This window comes from Triticum urartu, chromosome 5A, assembly GCF_056163025.1.
Source record: "Triticum urartu cultivar PI428250 chromosome 5A, HENAU_Tu73, whole genome shotgun sequence".
Taxonomy (NCBI): Eukaryota; Viridiplantae; Streptophyta; class Magnoliopsida; order Poales; family Poaceae; genus Triticum; species Triticum urartu.
Genome location: NC_141877.1, coordinates 449,037,535 through 449,055,847, shown reverse-complemented (window position 1 = coordinate 449,055,847; position 18,313 = coordinate 449,037,535).

The following is an 18,313-nucleotide window of genomic DNA, read 5'->3' as shown; positions in this document are numbered from 1 at the left end:
GAAGGAAGAAGGATCAAGTATGTATCCCGGCATGTGCCGAAGAGGACTCAAGTAAATTGTCTAACAGGAGTTGTGCAGGAGGAAGTACCAGTAGTGAAGGATTTCCCTGATGTATTTCCAGAAGAGTTGCCAGGCATGCCACCGGATAGAGATATTGAGTTTTTGATTGAGCTTTTGCCAGGCACAGGGCCAATATCAAAGAGACCATATAGGATGCCCGCAAAGGATTTGGTGGAGATTAAGAAGCAGATTAAGGAGTTACTGGATAAAGGTTATATTCGCCCAAGTTCTTCGCCTTGGGGATCGCCAGTACTTCTAGTGGAGAAGAAGGATGGATCGTTAAGGATGGTTGTTGATTATCGAGGATTAAATGAAGTAACCATCAAGAACAAATACCCACTACCGATGATCAATGATCTGTTTGATCGATTGCAAGGAGCTAAGGTATTTTCCAAGATCGATCTGCGATCAGGATACCACCAGTTGAAGATTCGAGAATAGGATATACCTAAGATGGCTTTTACCACCAAGTATGGGCTGTACGAGTATACCGTTATGTCATTTGGTCTGACTAACGCACCTACATATTTTATGAACATGATGAACAAGGTGTTTATGGAGTTTCTGGATAAGTTCGTCGTAGTGTTCATTGATGATATCCTTGTTTACTCGAAGAATGAAGAGGAGCATAAGGAGCATTTGCGTTTGGTACTTGGTAAGCTTAGAGAACATCAGTTGTATGCCAAGTTTAGCAAATGTGAGTTTTGGTTGAAAGAAGTTGGATTTCTCGGACACGTTATATCCGGAGAAGGTATAGCAGTAGATCCCACTAAGGTTGATACCGTGACACATTGGGAAGCCCCAACAACAGTTGGAGAGATTCGGAGTTTTCTTGGACTGGCAGGATACTACCAGAGATTCTTTGAGAATTTCTCAAAGATTGCGAAGCCTATGATGGAGTTGTTGAAAAAGGATACCAAGTTCATATGGACTGAGGAATGTGAGGCCAGTTTCCAGGAGTTGAAGAAACGTTTGGTTACATCACTTGTGTTGATTATGCCAGATCAGACCAAGGATTATGAGGTGTATTTTGACGCTTCACATCGAGGACTTGGAGCAGTGCTTATGCAGGAAGGAAGAGTTGTTTCCTGTGCCTCACGACAGTTTAAGCCTCATGAGTTAAATTATGCTACGCATGATTTGGAATTAGCAGCCGTAGTGCATGCATTGAAAACTTGGAGACATTTTCTCATTGGAAACCATTGTGAGGTGTACACGGATCATAAGAGTTTGAAGTATATTTTCACGCAGAAAGAATTGAACCTCAGGCAAAGGAGATGGTTGGAGCTCATCAAGTATTATGATATGAAATTGCATTATCACCCCGGAAAGGCTAATGTAGTAGCTGACGCATTGAGCCATAAAAGCCACGTCAACACACTAATGACGGGAGATTTACCAAGGGAGTTAGCCGAAAATCTTCGAGAGCTATGTTTGGAAATAGTTCCAAGAGGCTATGTAGCAGCATTGGAGATTCAGTCTACTTTGATGGATAAGATCAGAGAAGCTCAAAAGACCGACAAGGAGATTGCCTCTATAAAAGAGAAAATGAGCAAAGGAAAAGCTAAGGGATTTCGTGAGGATGAGCACAATACCTTATGGTTTGAAGACCGTGTTTATGTGCCAAATGATTCGGAGATCAGGAAGTTAATTCTGCAAGAGGCCCATGATTCACCATATTCGATTCACCCAGGAAATACCAAAATGTATTTTGATTTGAAGGACACCTTCTGGTGCACCGGAATGAAGAAGGATATTGCGGAGTATGTAGCAGTTTGTGATGTATGTCAGAGAGTAAAGGCAGAGCATCAGAAGCCAGCAGGATTGCTACAGCCATTGCCGATACCCGAATGGAAGTGAGATAAGTTATGCATGGATTTTATTACAGGATTGCCTAGAACACGTTCAGGCTATGACTCGATATGGGTTGTAGTCGATCGTTTGACAAAGGTAGCTCATTTCATTCCTGTGAAGACTACCTATACCGGTGCAAAGTTGGCAAAGATATACATGACCAGAATCGTATGTCTGCATGGAGTTCCAAGGAGCATAGTATCAGATAGAGGAACACAATTTCCCTCAAAGTTCTGGAATCAATTGCATGAAACTTTGGGTACCAGACTGGAGTTTAGTACAGCTTTCCGCCCGCAGACAGATGGACAGACCGAGAGAGTCAATCAGATTTTGGAGGATATGCTGAGAGCTTGTGCGCTAGATTACGGATCTAGTTGGGATGAGAATTTGCCATATGCAGAGTTCTCTTACAACAACAATTATCAATCCAGTTTGAAGATGACCCCTTTTGAAGCCTTGTACGGAAGGAGGTGCAGGACCCCATTGTCTTGGGATGAAATTGGAGACCGCCAGTTGTTTGGACCGGATCTGATAAAGGAGTCTGAACAGAAAGTGAAATTGATTCGCGATAGGCTCAAGGTAGCTCAATCCAGGCAGAAGAGTTATGCAGATTCTAAACGCAAGGAGACAAGTTACGAAGTCGGAGACCGAGTTTATCTTCGAGTATCTCCACTTCGAGGAGTTAAGCGCTTTGGAGTTAAGGGAAAGTTAGCGCCACATTTTGTAGGCCCATACAAAGGTTTGGAGCGTATGGGAGAAGTAGCCTATAAGTTGGAATTGCCCGAAGGATTGTCAGGAGTTCATGACGTGTTCCACGTTTTCCAGTTGAAGAAGTGCGACGCAGAGATGGCTGATATACCGCTGAGTGATACAGTGCCACTAGAAGCAATTCAGTTGGACAGTGATTTGACCTATGAGGAGAAACCAGTCAAGATTCTAGAGTATGCCAGTCGAGTCATCCGCAGCAAGGTTATCAAGTTTTGCAAAGTTCAGTGGAGCCACCACACGGAGGATGAAGCCACCTGGGAGCGAGAGGAAGAATTGCTGAAGGACCACCCTCACCTATTTTCTAGCCAACCCGAATCTCGAGGGCGAGATTCATCTTAAGGGGGGTAGGTTTGTAACATCCCAAATTTTCAATTTGGAATGTTATACACTAGTTCATCATTGCATATCATATTTTATTGCATTTTGGTTGATCCTAGAAAATTCTACGCAACTCAAGGAACCTTGGAGAAAGTTGGGGATTTCGTTATTTTCATATTTGAGTTTTCTCAAACTTTGAAAATAGGATCATTTAATTTTATTTATTTTATCTTCAATTATTTCTATTACAAAAATATGAGAGAGGGAATAAAATTACTTTCCCAAAATAAATAAATATTGAGGATATAATAAAAAAATCAAATAAGATTTTATTTTGGTTTATTTGCTATTTTATTTGAATTAGGGAAAAATGCGCGTTTTTCAAAATTGCATTTAGCCCCTAATAAATGTTCATCCTGTGCGGCTTGATTTTTGAAGCCGGGGAAAATTTATTTCGGGATTTTTGGAGTCCGTTTAGTATTCCTTTTTTTCTGAGCATAATTATTTAAAAAAAAAGTCCGAACCGACCTTGGGCCGTAACCGGCCAGGACTCCGCCTGGCCGGGCCTTCAAATAGCGCCGCCGAGGCCCGAGGCCAGCCCAGCCACGCCCCCGAAACCCTAACCCTAGGCCGCCGCCGCCACGCCGCACCGCTGCCGCCGCCCGCCGCCTCGCCGCCCGCGCCGCCCGCCGCCGCGCCGCTCGCCGCCCGCGCCGCCTCGCCACACCGACGGATCCGCCACCGCCGGAGGTAGTTTTTCGCCGCCGTTTTTTTAGAAAACCGATCGGTTTTCCGTCGTTTTGTTCGTTTTTCTAGTTTCGGTTTTTTAAATAGATCGGTTTTCCAGTTTATTTAATTAGCAAGCGTTCGTCCGTTTGTTCGTTTTAACGAACGTTCGTCGTTTTTCTTTTTCTCGGATTAAATCCGCGATTTATCTGATCATGATTCGTGATCCGATTTTCATTTTAGTCTAACTTTTCGCTCGTTTATTGGAATCAGGCGATTCAAGCGCCTGGAGTTTCGTCTCGAAACCCTCTTTTCGTTTAACCAACTCAAACAAGTTTTTTCCACTGTAAAAATTGCCCTAGATCCGGAATAGTAAATGAAGCCTGTTTCTTTTGCCATTTGTCTTTCGTTGCTTTGTTCGATTTGATTCTTTTTGCCAACCGGAGTTCTTAAGTTGAACTTTCTGGTTAGATCTTTATTCGAGTTTTACCTGTGCATTAGTTGAGTACTTATTGTATGCTTGTTGTTTGCGATAGAGTACCCGGAGTGCACCGCTTGCTACTTCGAGTCGCTAGGTTTTGCGGATCATCAACAATGCAAGTAACACTTTGATCATACTTCCAATTACCCAGTTTTTATTGCATTAGATCAATCCTCACACATTGCATGATCAGAATCTAATTAAATTGTGGGATTGGGAAGTAGTTGAGGGAGTACCTATTTCCTGTTATTATCAAGCCTTTGGGAGTTACTTCTACATTTTCTTATTATGCCATGCTATGCTAGTAGACGTGGATTGGGTGAGTGCATCCATGACAGATGTGAGATTGTTAAATTAATGGTTTATCTAAGGTGGCGACTTAAATACACATCTGGGTGGATTGAGGCACCTGGGTATTTCAGCGATTGCCTGTTTTTTTATGGACCGCCACCCAGGCTCAAAGGGATCATGAGATTATTCATGCTAACTTTCGTGTGCAGCCACAAGCTACTATGGGCTCTAGCATAGTTGATTAAGTTGTGCGAACTCTTAAAGTGGTAGACTAGCAAATGTAGGGGAAAGTAGGTGTAACGGTCTACCCGATCGTAAGGTGCTAGCGCTTCTGAAAGACTATGTCTCGGTCATCCGTTTCTCAAACACCATGTAGTGCGAGAAATCAAACGGAGGCGATCGAATCTTGTGGGGAAAAGTGCGCAAACCTCTGTAGAGTGTATAAACTAATCATGGTTAGCCGTATCCCCAGTTATGGACATCTTGAGTATCTAGTACTTGGATTATCATGTGAATCTCATCATGTTACTCTAAAATTAATTTTGTTGGGTTTTGTTTAATGATGATGCTTAATTGGGATTGAGAATGCTGTCAACCATTCTCAATGTTTAACAACTACCATGATAGTTAAATAAAATTTATTCCTTTGCAGTAGGGAAAAATTGGCTTTACGCAAAACTGTAACCATATAGCTTTCCACTAGCCAAATATGCATATAGAATAGCCTATTTCATTCCATTACTCTCTATGTGTTACTTTGCCAGCATATTCCATGTGCTGACCCGTTTCGGGCTGCAACGTTAATGTTGTAGACTTTTCAGACGATGATTAAGGTGCTTTTAGGTCGTGGTTCTATACTCAGTGATGCCGTTGGAGTTGATGGACTCACTTATCTTCCAAGCCTTCCGCTGTTATCGTTATTAGATGGCCTTAAGCCATATTTATTGTAATAAGTTCTGTTTTGAGACACTCAATGTAATAAGTGTGTGATTGTTACTCCGTTATAAATCCTTCAAGTACTGTGTGGTGTCAGCATTACTGATCCAGGGATGACACCTGAGCACAGAGATTGGACCGTTTGAGGTCTGGTCGCTACAACTGGCAAACATAGAACCAACAAGCAATAGGATATACCGACCTGTGTATGAGCCTTAGATCGACCAAGAAGGAACCACTCCGGTAGCTCTTCTCCCATCTTCGCAAAAAGCATCTGCCAAGAATAAAGTATACCATGGATTATGGTAAAACATATTTATTCAAACTTAAAGAAGGAATCTAGTAAAGGATATTTACATTACCTTGAACATTTGGCCATGCATTTCTGTTTTCCTTTTTAGACTCTGCACGATGTAGTTGTTCATTCTCTTGGATAGCATCCCTGTAAGCAATGGAAAAAAATGATTTTAGATTTGTTGCCCTAGCGGCGGAAAGAACAACAACTTTCTTCACAACACCAGATGCAATCCCTACACGGCCATGAGGCATTCCACCTGATGTGTTGTACAATACCCTTTCATCCAAATCCATGTCCTGCCAATTCTCAGGATATGCTACCTTCATAGAAGTAGAATAATAATCCTAGAACAACAACAATAAACTCATGTTGCATATAAATGACAAGCTAACACAAAGAAGGGATAGGAGACGTAATCTACAAGGTGTTTTTGTGCTTTCTGGCTGCTGATTGCACCACTATTACCATTTTCATCGAGGTTTTTCATACCAGATTTCATCACATCGTATGTATTTATTATGGTGGCCTTCACAGGTCCAAACTTATGTTCCTACAAGTGCAAACAAATAGTTAAGTGAAAGCATGATACAGCCACTAAAGATAAATTGTAGTGAAATGTATATTCAGTTCATGTCTTACCAAAAATTCCCTATACTCCGTGAATGGTCATGAACCTCCACGATTTTGAGCAACATCTTCAGATTGCAAGCGGGATTTTTGGCCTCCGCACCTTGCTTCCTTGAACTCTTTTAAGCACCAATAACTACAAATGTGAGGCCATATAGTAGGACTAAACCAAACAACTCTGCTAGCTAAGTATTGTTCTAAGTAAGTTCCCTTGCACATGCCAGTGTGTCATCAAGCTCCTCTCCTTGGTCATCATAATATATCTTGACTGCATCCACACGAGCTTGGTACAAGTTGTCTTTCACTTTCCTCCTCACATAGCTTTCTAATATACGATCAACCTCCACCCTATTTGACTCGGCAACTTCAAAGCAACGCTAATAGGACAAACACAATATGAATTAGACATGTACTACTGTTACTTGATGCAAAGTTGAAGTAAATTTTACTCACCCAAAATTCTTGCTTCACCCGGTCAACATTGGAAACACCTTCATCATCATGCACAAGATAGTAGTCCTCCCATTCTAGTGTTGGGTGGCTTCTAATTACACCACTATCGTCCATGTACTTATGGATACTCCCGTTTGAGAATGACTCCCAACTGTGGTCATATTTGTATCCATTGGGAATGCCACCAAGATGTTTAAATTGCCTATACATAATGCAAGCAAGATGTTTTAACCTTTTTTCTAGAGATAAAATTAATATATGTTAACAGATTTCCAACCAGCTCTTTTACAGGCATATGGCCTATATGGCAGCAATGTGATAAGTAGGTGTTACACTAAATTTTAATGCTTCAGGAAAGAATGGATAGAAGTAATTAATACTTGTGTTTCACCATTAGGTTCAAGTTGGACCTTGCGACCATTAGGAGGCATTCTTAGCGAGGTCCTTGCTCTCTTTGCCCTTCCCCTCTTCTTTGGAATTGCTTTGCGGGCATTGATTGTTTGGCGACCACTCAAGTTATTGTTGCCAGCATTGGTCCTTTGGGGGGCATTGTCACCTGGGTCACTACCATCACAGTGGGTCCTTTGGGAGTTGCTGCTATTAGAGTTGGTGCAACTACCATTTGAGTTGCTAGCAGCCTTGTGACATAATCTGGTGTGGCAAATTGTGCCGGTCATCTTGCATGATTACATTTAGACATTAGATCTAGTGGATCACTAATATATACAATTAATTGCTAGCAGTAAACATAATGAAACTTACACAAAATATTACAACAAACAACTCAGATTTAGAAGCACGAAGTTAGAAATCGTTTGGGTCATAAGATGGGGTTTCATGCTTGAGGTCATCGTCTACTTCATCATCTTCATCGGCATCCTCATCGTTGCTAACTTGTACACCTTTTTGCTGCTTCTTTAACCGTTCTAGATCCGTCATATCAGTAATCTCAGTCTCATGTGATATCAATGATGTCGTAACTTCTAGGTCAATCCCTAAGTCTATCACAAAGGTGCCTTCCAAACCATCTTCTTGATAGACAAACACGTAATCTCTTGGTCCTTCATCATTGCTTCCATTAGGAGGAATATATCCATGTGGAGGAACATGATACACAAGCGACCAACCCAATAGAACTGGTCTGGTCTTACAAGCGTACGACAGATAATATACTTGACTGACTTGACTTCCCAAGACAAATGGATCAAAATTTGATAGCCGAGATGTGTGTTTAACCTTCACCAAGCCCAACTTCTTAGTCCGTTTAAGTCCATCAGGTGTAGGGTCAAACTAGTGCCAATCAAATAAAACTAACTCGAGTTGAATGCTTCCATCCCAAGTTATTTTGAAGATGTCTTTAATCACACCATAGTACTCGAGCACATTGTGCTTTCATCAAAAGAAGACACACACACCAGTATTGATTGTTGATAATCTAATTGCTCACTTCCATACGACTCTGACCGGAACCTATACCCACTGACATCATAGATGCCATACCTTCTAACTTTACTACGAAATTCATAAGACATTTGGCGCAAAACATTGTGAATATTAGATGATTCCATACACTCCAAGGAATAGGTACTTTTTTCAGTGCTAAATGAGTTTTGAGGCTAACAATAGTTGAGTTTCATATGTCCAGGAACATTACATGAGTTTTAAATCAATCAAAAAATCCGGACCGCAGCCTAATTTCCAACCATTTAATCTCAACTCACGAATTTGCTGGGTTTGGTTGTGCTCTTCCATTGTTCTTTATCAAATTGCGTGTCAATAAAAATGTTGGTATTAGTTGTGTAACAGAAAATTAAAAACTAAAGAGTTAGAATTATCTAACTTGAATAGGTACTTGAAGAAATTATCCATCTCTGGTATGTTGGTTAATATATATAGGAGAGAAATCTTGTACTCCTCTCTTGTAAGAGTATGATATGCCCAAGGGCTAACACATCGTTGGAAGCATCGAAATATATCAAGATCACATGCAGGGGCAAACGAAGAGGCGCCATCATCATATCAAGGTGCCTTATTTCTAACTGAATGGACTTTAGGATTGAAGTATAATGATAAAAAATTGTGGTCTCCTCAATTAGATAAGCTTCAATAGTAGAACCCTAACGCGAGCCTTATTACGCACTTTTGGTTTAAGATTTCCAATGCATCTACATGTACATATCAACAACTTTGGATTAAAAATATAAACATACACATAGTATTTTATATGATAAACTAATGAGTAGTTTCATATTTACCTCTCATAGGGGTACATCCATCGAGATAGAATAGGGCCTCCTAGTCGAGCCTCATAGGGAGGATGTATGATTAAATGTTGCATGCGATTAAAGAAATGAGGAGGGAAGATCTTCTCTAATTTGCAAAGAAGAAGATCAAAATTCTCTTCCATTGAATGCACAACATCCTTGCTAAGTTGTTTTGAACACAATTGCCTATAGAAAAAACTTAACTTGGCCGAACACAACCATATATCCTTAGGAAGGAAGCCATAGAAGGCAGCAAGGAGCAAGCGCTCAATAAAGATATGGTACTCATGACTTCTCGGGCCAAAGACTTTTCTCTGAAACAAGTTAACTCCACGTGATATGTTCGTTGCATATCCATCAGGAAACTTTAGTTCTCGGCACCATTTGAGAACGGTTATAGTGTTGTCCTTACCAATGCAAAATGCTGCCATTGACTTAAACCACTTTCCATTGTTCTTAAGCTTCAAATGCATATTAGGACGTTAAAAAATGTCAGCTAAATATTATTTTGCCTTCACATTATCTTTAGATTTGCTAGGTATATCCAAGCATGTGTTCCATATAGCTTCAACCACATTTTTTCATTGTGCATCACATCAATGTTGTGTGGGAGCTTTAACTTAGGGAAGTACTCAAGTTGGGAAAATCAGTTTATGTGGGTCCAATTGTGCAACTTGCCATAGTTTTTTGTATCAGCTTGATGACCCACAAGTATAGGGGGTTAATCTGAAAGCGCAGGTTATCTCCCAGAGGGGGGGGGGGTGAATGAGAGATTTTTAGAAATTCTTCAAACTCTAAAGAATTTAACAAAGATCAGAGTGAATAAATAGAAATGCAAGGGAAATTAAGTCATCAAAGAATCATAGTACATGCAATCAAGATACATAAGAGTGAAGAACATGCAATCATACAATCATACAAGCATGAAGAATTTCTATGAAAGATAGTATGGTGAAATATTTCGGATCAAATTCGTATGGTGAAATATTTCAGATCAAATTCGTTAGAGCATGAATCACAAATTCTTCAACAACGGAATAATGTAAGAGAGGGTTGAGGAATTTGAAACCAGGTTGGCTCGATGAAGACAATGGAATTTGGTAGACCAGTTCCAGTTCCCGCATCAACTATACGTCTCGTTGAGGCGTCTGAGTCACAACTCAGAGGACACATAGTCCTCACCCGTATTCCTCTTGAGCTATGGTCACTTAGTCCTCGCCCAATCACTCGTGGTAAGTCTTCAAGGTATACAACCAAAACCTTCATAGACTAGTTCATCGGCAAACCACAATGACTCTTGGTGTACTCAGAACTTGACGCCTAACCGTCTGGAAGAATGACAGTCTTCAAAGGTAACAAGCGTCGGATCACATAGATCAATCTCTTCAGTGGTGCTTGATATGTCCATTTTGCATCATGTTTTCTTACTATTATTTATAATGTTTTTATCCATAATAATGCTTTCTTGAGTAATTCTAATGCCTTTCTCTCATAATATGGAAGGTATACACAAAGAGGGAGAATTCCGGCAGCGGGAAATCTGGACCTGGAAAAGCTACATCATGCCACCTATTCTGCACAACTCCAAATGAGCTGGAACTCCACGGAGAATTTTTATGGAATATATGAGGAATATTGGAGCCAATAAGTACCAGAGGGGGGCCACCAGGTGGGCACAAACCACATGGGCGCTCCAGGGAGCCCATGCACGCCCTGGTGGGTTGTGCTCACCCAGGCCCACCTCCGGTACCCATCTTCTGGTATATAAGTCATTTTGACCTAGAAGAAAAAGAAGATGAATTTTGGTACGGAGCGCCGCCGCCTCGAGGCGGAACTTGGGCAGGAGCACTTTTGCCCTCAGGCGGAGCGATTCCGCCGGGGGAACTTCTCTCCCGGAGGGGGAAATCATCGTCAACATCATCATCATCATCATCACCAACAACTCTCCCATCTTGGGGAAGGCAATCTCCATCAACATCTTCAACAACACCATCTCCTCTCAAACCCTATTTCATCTCTTGTGTTGAATCTCGTTACCGGAACTATAGATTGGTGCTTGTGGGTGACTAGTAGTGTTGATTACATCTTGTAGTTGATTACTATATGGTTCATTTGGTGGAAGATTATATGTTCAGATCCAATATGCTATTTAATACCCCTTTGTTCTTGAGCATGATTATCGTTTGTGAGTAAATACTTTTGTTCTTGAGGTCAAGCGAGAAATCATGTTGCAAGTAATCATGTGAACTTGATATGTGTTCGATATTTTGATAGTATGTATGTTGTGATTCCCTTAGTGGTGTCATGTGAACGTCGACTACATGACACTTCACCATATTTGGGCCTAAGGGAATGCATTGTGGAGTAGCAATTAGATGATGGGTTGCAAGAGTGACAGAAGCTTAAACCCCAGTTTATGCGCTATTCCATAAGGGACCGATTGGATCCAAAAGTTTAATGATATGGTTAGAATTTATTCTTAACACTTTTCTCGTAGTTGCGGATGCTTGCAGGAGGGTTAATCATAAGTAGGAGGTTTGTTCAAATAAGAACAACACCTAAGCACCAGACCACCCACACATCAAATTATCAAAGTACCGAACACGAATTAAGCCAACATGATGAAAGTGACTATATGAAATTCCCGTGTACCCTCAAGAATGCTTTGCTTATCATAAGAGACCGTTTTGGCCTGTCCTTTGCCTCAAAAGGATTGGGCTACCTTGCTGCACTTTTGTTACTACTATCGTTGCTTGCTCGTTACAAATTATCTTGCTATCAAACTACTTTGCTACTTACAATTTTAGCACTTGCAGACATTACCTTGCTGAAAACCACTTGTCATTTTCTTCTGCTCCTCGTTGGGTTCGACACTCTTACTTGTCAAAAAGAGCTACAATTGATCCCCTATACTTGGGGGGTCATCAAGGGTATTTGCCGGCGCCGTTGCCGGGGAGTGAAGCGCCTTTGGTAAGTGGACTTTGATAAGGAAACATTTATATAGTGTGCTGAAATTTATTGTCACTTGTTACTATGGAAAACAACCCTTTGATGGGTTTGTTTGGGGTATCTTCACCTCTTCCGGAACCATAATTAGTTACCCCTCAACCTACTACACCTACTGAAAATATTGAATATGAAATTCCTTCGGGTGTGATAGAACAACTGCTGGCTAATCCTTATGCAGGAGATGGAACCAAACATCCTTATATGCACTTGATATATGTAGAACAAATTTGTGGATTGTTTAAGCTTGCAGGTTTACCCAGGGATGAATTTATGAAAAAGGTATTCCCTTTATCTTTGAAGGGTAAAGCATTGGCATGGTATAGGCTATGCGATGATATTGGATCTTGTAATTGGAATCGTTTGAAATTGGAGTTCCACCAAAGAAAAATCCTATGCATCTCGTTCATCGTGATCGGAATTATATATATAATTTTTGGCCTCGTGAAGGAGAAAGTATCGCTCTAGCTTGGGGGAGGCTTAAGTCAATGTTATATTCATGCCCCAATCATGAGCTCTCAAGATAAATTATTATCCATAAGTTTTATGCTCGGCTTTCTCGTAATGATCAAACCATGCTTGATACTTCTTGTGCTGGTTCTTTTATGAAAAGGACTATTGAATTCCGGTGGGATATTTTGGAAAGAATTAAACGCAACTCAGAAGATTGGGAACTCGACAAAGGTAAAGAGTCAGGTATTAAACTTATGTATGATTGTGTTAAATCTTTTATGGATACCGATGCTTTTCAAAAGTTTAGCACTAAATATGGACTTGACTCTAAGATAGTAGCCTCCTTTTGTGAATCATTTGCTACTCATGTTGAACTCCCTAAAGAGAAGTGGTTTAAATATCACCCACCTATTAAAGAAGAAACTAAAGAAGCGGTATCGGTTAAAGAAGAAACTATACTTTATAATGTTGATCTAGTTGTTCCTTCTGCTTATATAGAGAAACCACCTTTCCCTGTTAGGATAAAGGAACATGCTAAAGTTTCAACTGTGGTTAACAAAAGCTATGTTAGAACACCTAAACCTGATGAACAAATTAAAGTACAATCTAGTATTGCTATGGTTAAAGATCTATTGGAAGAAGATATGGATGGCCATGTTATTTACTTCTATGAAGAAGCTGCTAGAATTGCATAACCTGATAAAAAGGATAAACATAGACTGCTGTTGGCATGCCCATTGTCTCAGTTAAAATAGGAGATCACTGTTATCATGGTTTATGTGACATAGGTGCTAGCGTGAGTGCTATTCCCCACACCTTATATCAAGAAATTATGAATGACATAGCACTTGCAGAAATAGAAGACATAGATGTTACTATTAAACTTGCTAATAGAGACACAATATCACCAATTGGGATTGTTAGAGATGTTAAAGTCTTGTGTGGGAAAATTAAATACCCTACTGATTTTCTTGTTCTTGGTTCCCCACAATATGACTTTTGTCCCATTATCTTTGGTAGACCTTTCTTGAACATTGTTAATTCTAGAATAGATTGTGAGAAGCAAACTGTCGGTGTTAGCTTTGGTGATGAGTCTCATGAATTTAATTTTTTCAAGTTTAGTAGAAAGCTTCATGAAAAAGAATTGCCTAGTAAGGATGAATTAATTGGCCTTGCTTCTATTGTTGTACCACCTACTGATCCTTTAGAACAATATTTGCTAGACCATGAATATTGATTTACATATGCATGAAATAAATGAAATAGATAACATTTTCTTTGAACAACGTCCTCTGCTTAAACACAATTTGCCTATTGAAACTCTAGGTGGTCCTCCTCCATGATAACCCAAAAGAATAGGGGATCGCAACAGTTTTCGAGGGTAGAGTATTCAACCCAAATTTATTGATTCGACACAAGGGGAGCCGAAGAATATTCTCAAGTATTAGCAGTTGAATTGTCAATTCAACCACACCTGAAAGACTTAATATCTGCAGCAAAGTTTTTAGTAGCAAAGTAGTATGGAAGTGACGGTAACAGTGGCAAAAGTAACAGTAGTAGTTTTTGTAGCAATCATAACAGTGGCAACGGAAAAGTAACTAAGCAAAGATCAATATGTGAAAAGCTCGTAGGCAATGGATCAATGATGGATAATTATGTCGGATGTGATTCCTCATGCAACAGTTATAACATAGGGTGACACAGAACTAGCTCCAGTTCATCAATGTAATGTAGGCATGTATTCCGAATATAGTCATACGTGCTTATGGAAAAGAACTTGCATGGCATCTTTTGTCCTCCCGTGGCAGCGGGGTCCAATTGGAAACTAAGGGATATTAAGGCCTCCTTTTAGTAGAGTACCGGACCAAAGCATTAACACTTAGTGAATACATGAACTCCTCAAACTACGGTGATCACTGGGAGTGGTCCCGATTATTGTCACTTCGGGGTTGCCGGATCATAACACATAGTAGGTGACTATTGACTTGCAAGATAGGATCAAGAACTCACATATATTCATGAAAACATAATAGGTTCAGATCTGAAATCATGGCACTCGGGCCCTAGTGACCAGCATTAAGCATAGCAACATCAATCTTAGAACATAATGGATACTAGGGATCAAACCCTAATAAAACTAACTCGATTACATGGTAAATCTCATCCAACCCATCACCGTCCAGCAAGCCTACGATGTGATTACTCACGCACGGCAGTGAGCATCATGAAATTGGTGATGGAGGATGGTGGATGATGACAATGGCGACGGATTCCCCTCTCCGGAGCCCCGAACGGACTCCAGATCAGCCCTCCCGAGGAAGATTAGGGCTTGGCGGTGGCTCCGTATTGTAAAACGTGCTGAATCCTTCTCTCTGATTTTTTTTCTCCCCGAAAGTGAATATATGGAGTTGGGGTTGAGGTCGGTGGAGTCCCGGGGGGCCCACGAGGCAGGGGGCGCGCCCCAGGGGGCGCCCTGCACCCTCGTGGATAGGGTGAGGGACCCCTGATGCTGATTCTTTCGCTAGTATTTTTCATTAATTCCAAAACGTGTCTCCGTGGATTTTCAGGTCATTCCGAGAACTTTTATTTCTGCACAAAAATAACATCATGGCAGTTCTGCTGAAAACAGCGTCAGTCCGGGTTAGCTCCATTCAAATCATGCAAGTTAGAGTCCAAAACAAGGGAAAAAGTGTTTGGAAAAGTAGACAAGTTGGAGACGTATCAACTCCCCCAAGCTTAAACCTTTGCTTGTCCTCAAGCAATTCAGTTGACAAACTGAAAGTGATAAAGAAAAACTTTTACAAACTCTGTTTGATCTTCTTGTTGCAAATATGTAAAGCCAGCATTCAAGTTTTCAGCAAAGATTATGAACTAACCATATTCACAATAACATTTAGGTCTCATGTTTACTCATATCAATGGCATAATCAACTAGCGAGCAATAATAATAAATCTCAGATGACAACACTTTCTCAAAATAATCATAACATGGTATAAAAAGATGGTATCTCGCTAGCCCTTTCTGAGACCGCAAAACATAAATGCAGAGCACGCCTGAAGATCAAGGACTGACTGGACATTGTAATTCATGGTAAAAGAGATCCAGTCACAGTCATACCCAATGTAAATTAATAGCAATGCATGCGAATGACAACGGTGCTCTCCAACTAGTGCTTTTTAATAAGAGGATGATGACTCAACATAAAAATAAATAGATAGGCCCTTCACAGATGGAAGTAGGAATTTGCAGAGGTGCCAGAGCTTGAATTTACAAACAGAGATAAATAATATTTTCAGTGGCATACTTTCATTGTCAACATAACAACCAAGAGATCTCGATATCTTCCATGCTACACACATTATAAGCGGTTCCCAAACAGAATGGTAACGTTTATACTCCCCCACCACCAACAAACATCAATCCATGGCTTGTCTGAAACAACGAGTGTCGTCCAACTAACAACAATCCTGGGGGAGTTTTGTTTGCAATTATTTTGATTTGATTTGAGCATGGGACTGGGCATCCCGGTTACCGGCCATTTTCTCGTGAATGATGAGCGGAGTCCACTCATCATGAGAATAACCCACCTAGCATGGAAGATATAGACAGCCCTAGTTGATACGTGAGCTATTCGAGCATACAAAACGGAATTTCATTTGAAGGTTTAGAGTTTGGCACATACAAATTTACTTGGAACAACAGGTAAATACCGCATATAGGAAGGTATGGTGGACTCATATGGAATAACTTTGGGGTTTATGGAAGTGGATGCACAAGCAGTATTCCCGCTTAGTACAAGTGAAGGCTAGAACGAGACTGGGAAGCGACCAACTAGAGAGCGACAACAGTCATGAACATGCATTAAGATTAATCAATAATGAGTGCAACCTTGAGTAGGATATAAATCACCGTGAACATAAATATCGTGGAGGCTATGTTGATTTTGTTTCAACTACATGCGTGAACATGTGCCAAGTCAAGCCACTTGAATCGTTCAAAGGAGGATATCACCCTATCATACCACATCACAACCATTTTAATAGCATGTTGGCACGCAAGGTAAACCATTATAAACTCCTAGCTAATTAAGCATGGCATGGGCAACTATAATATCAAATTGTCATTGCAAACATGTTCCATTCATAATAGGCTGAATCAGGAACGATGAACTAATCATATTTATGAAAACAAGATAGGTCGAGTTCATACCAGATTCTCTCATCTCATTCAGTCCATCATATATCGTCATTATTGCCTTTCACTCGCACGACCAAATGGTGTGGATAATAATAATAGTGCACGTGCATTGGACTAAGCTAGAATCTACAAGCATTTTATACAAGGGAGAAGACAAGGTAATATAGGCTCTTGGTTAAATCAACAATAATGCATATGAGAGCCACTCAACATTTTCATCATGGTCTTCTCTTCTCGACCCCCAAAGAATAAGAAAAGAAATAAAACTATTTACATGAGAAAGCTCCCAACAAGTAAAAGAAGAACGAGAAATATTTTTGGGTTTTCTTTTAATTACTACTATTACAGGCATGGAAAGTAAACTAGCTAAAAGCTACAACTAAATTTTTTGGCCTTTCTTAAGGTTTTTCAAGCACACAAGAAGAAGGCTTAGAAAGGGAAATAAACTAGCATGGATAGTACAATGAAAAAGTATGAGCACCGACAACTAGAATGAATGTGTGAACATGAATGTAATGTTGGTGAGGAATACGTACTCCCCCAAGCTAAGGCTTTTGCCCTAAGTTGGTCTATGCCCATGGATCGAAGCTACTCTCTCCGGTGTACTGAGATGCAACAGCTACTGCCTGAAGAGCTGCAGCTTGGAGGCGAGCTGCCTCCGTCCTCCTCTCATACTCATTCGCCTTCTTCCTGGTTATAACATATCTCCTTTTGCCTAAAGTTAAAGAAAGTAGGAGCAGGGAGGGAAGCATGGACAGTGCGCTATCTTCCAAAGATTAGTCGGTACTGGAGGAACTGTTCATTCCTCTCAAGAAACTGATGGCGAACCATAGCACTATAATCTAGATAAGCAGGAGGCAACTCCACATCATTTCCATGTATGGGTACACCAAGATAATTAGCTACATGAGTTTCATAAATTCCATCAAGCAAATATCCACTTGTAACATTAAGATGCAACCTTCGTGCAACAATGGCCCCTAAGTTATATTGTTTATCACCTAATACCGCAAAGATCTGGAACGCACATGTGACAAGCCTCATCTTTACCGTTAATGCATCTACCTATAAAGAGAGCAAAATAATGTATGGAAGGGAAATGAATGCTCCCTATGGTTGCTTGTGTGATTTCCGTAGATTCCCCCACCGTGATACTAGCAAGAAAGTCTTTATATTTAGATTTGCAAGGTTCACTAACATTGCCCCACTGCGGGAGTTTACAAGCAGTATTAAAATCTTCTAGGTCCATGGTATATGATTTATCGTAAAGATCAAATAAAACAGTGTGAGAATTGCGCGAGGATGTAAATTTAAACCTACTCACAAAGGAATCAGTTAGGTAGTGGTACTGTAGGCACTTATCTGACATGAAGTCCTCAAGATCAGCATTACGCACATACGCGTCAAATTTATCCTTGATGCCTGCCTGGACCATAAACTCCTCTGACAGCCATTCACAAGGCCGCACTTGAGCTTCCCTCGGTGGTTCATCGTCCGACTCATGTATCGCAAGCCTTGGTTCTTGCTTCCTTGAGGAACCACCATGGTACATTTTCCTATGCATTTTTCTTTCTCTGAAA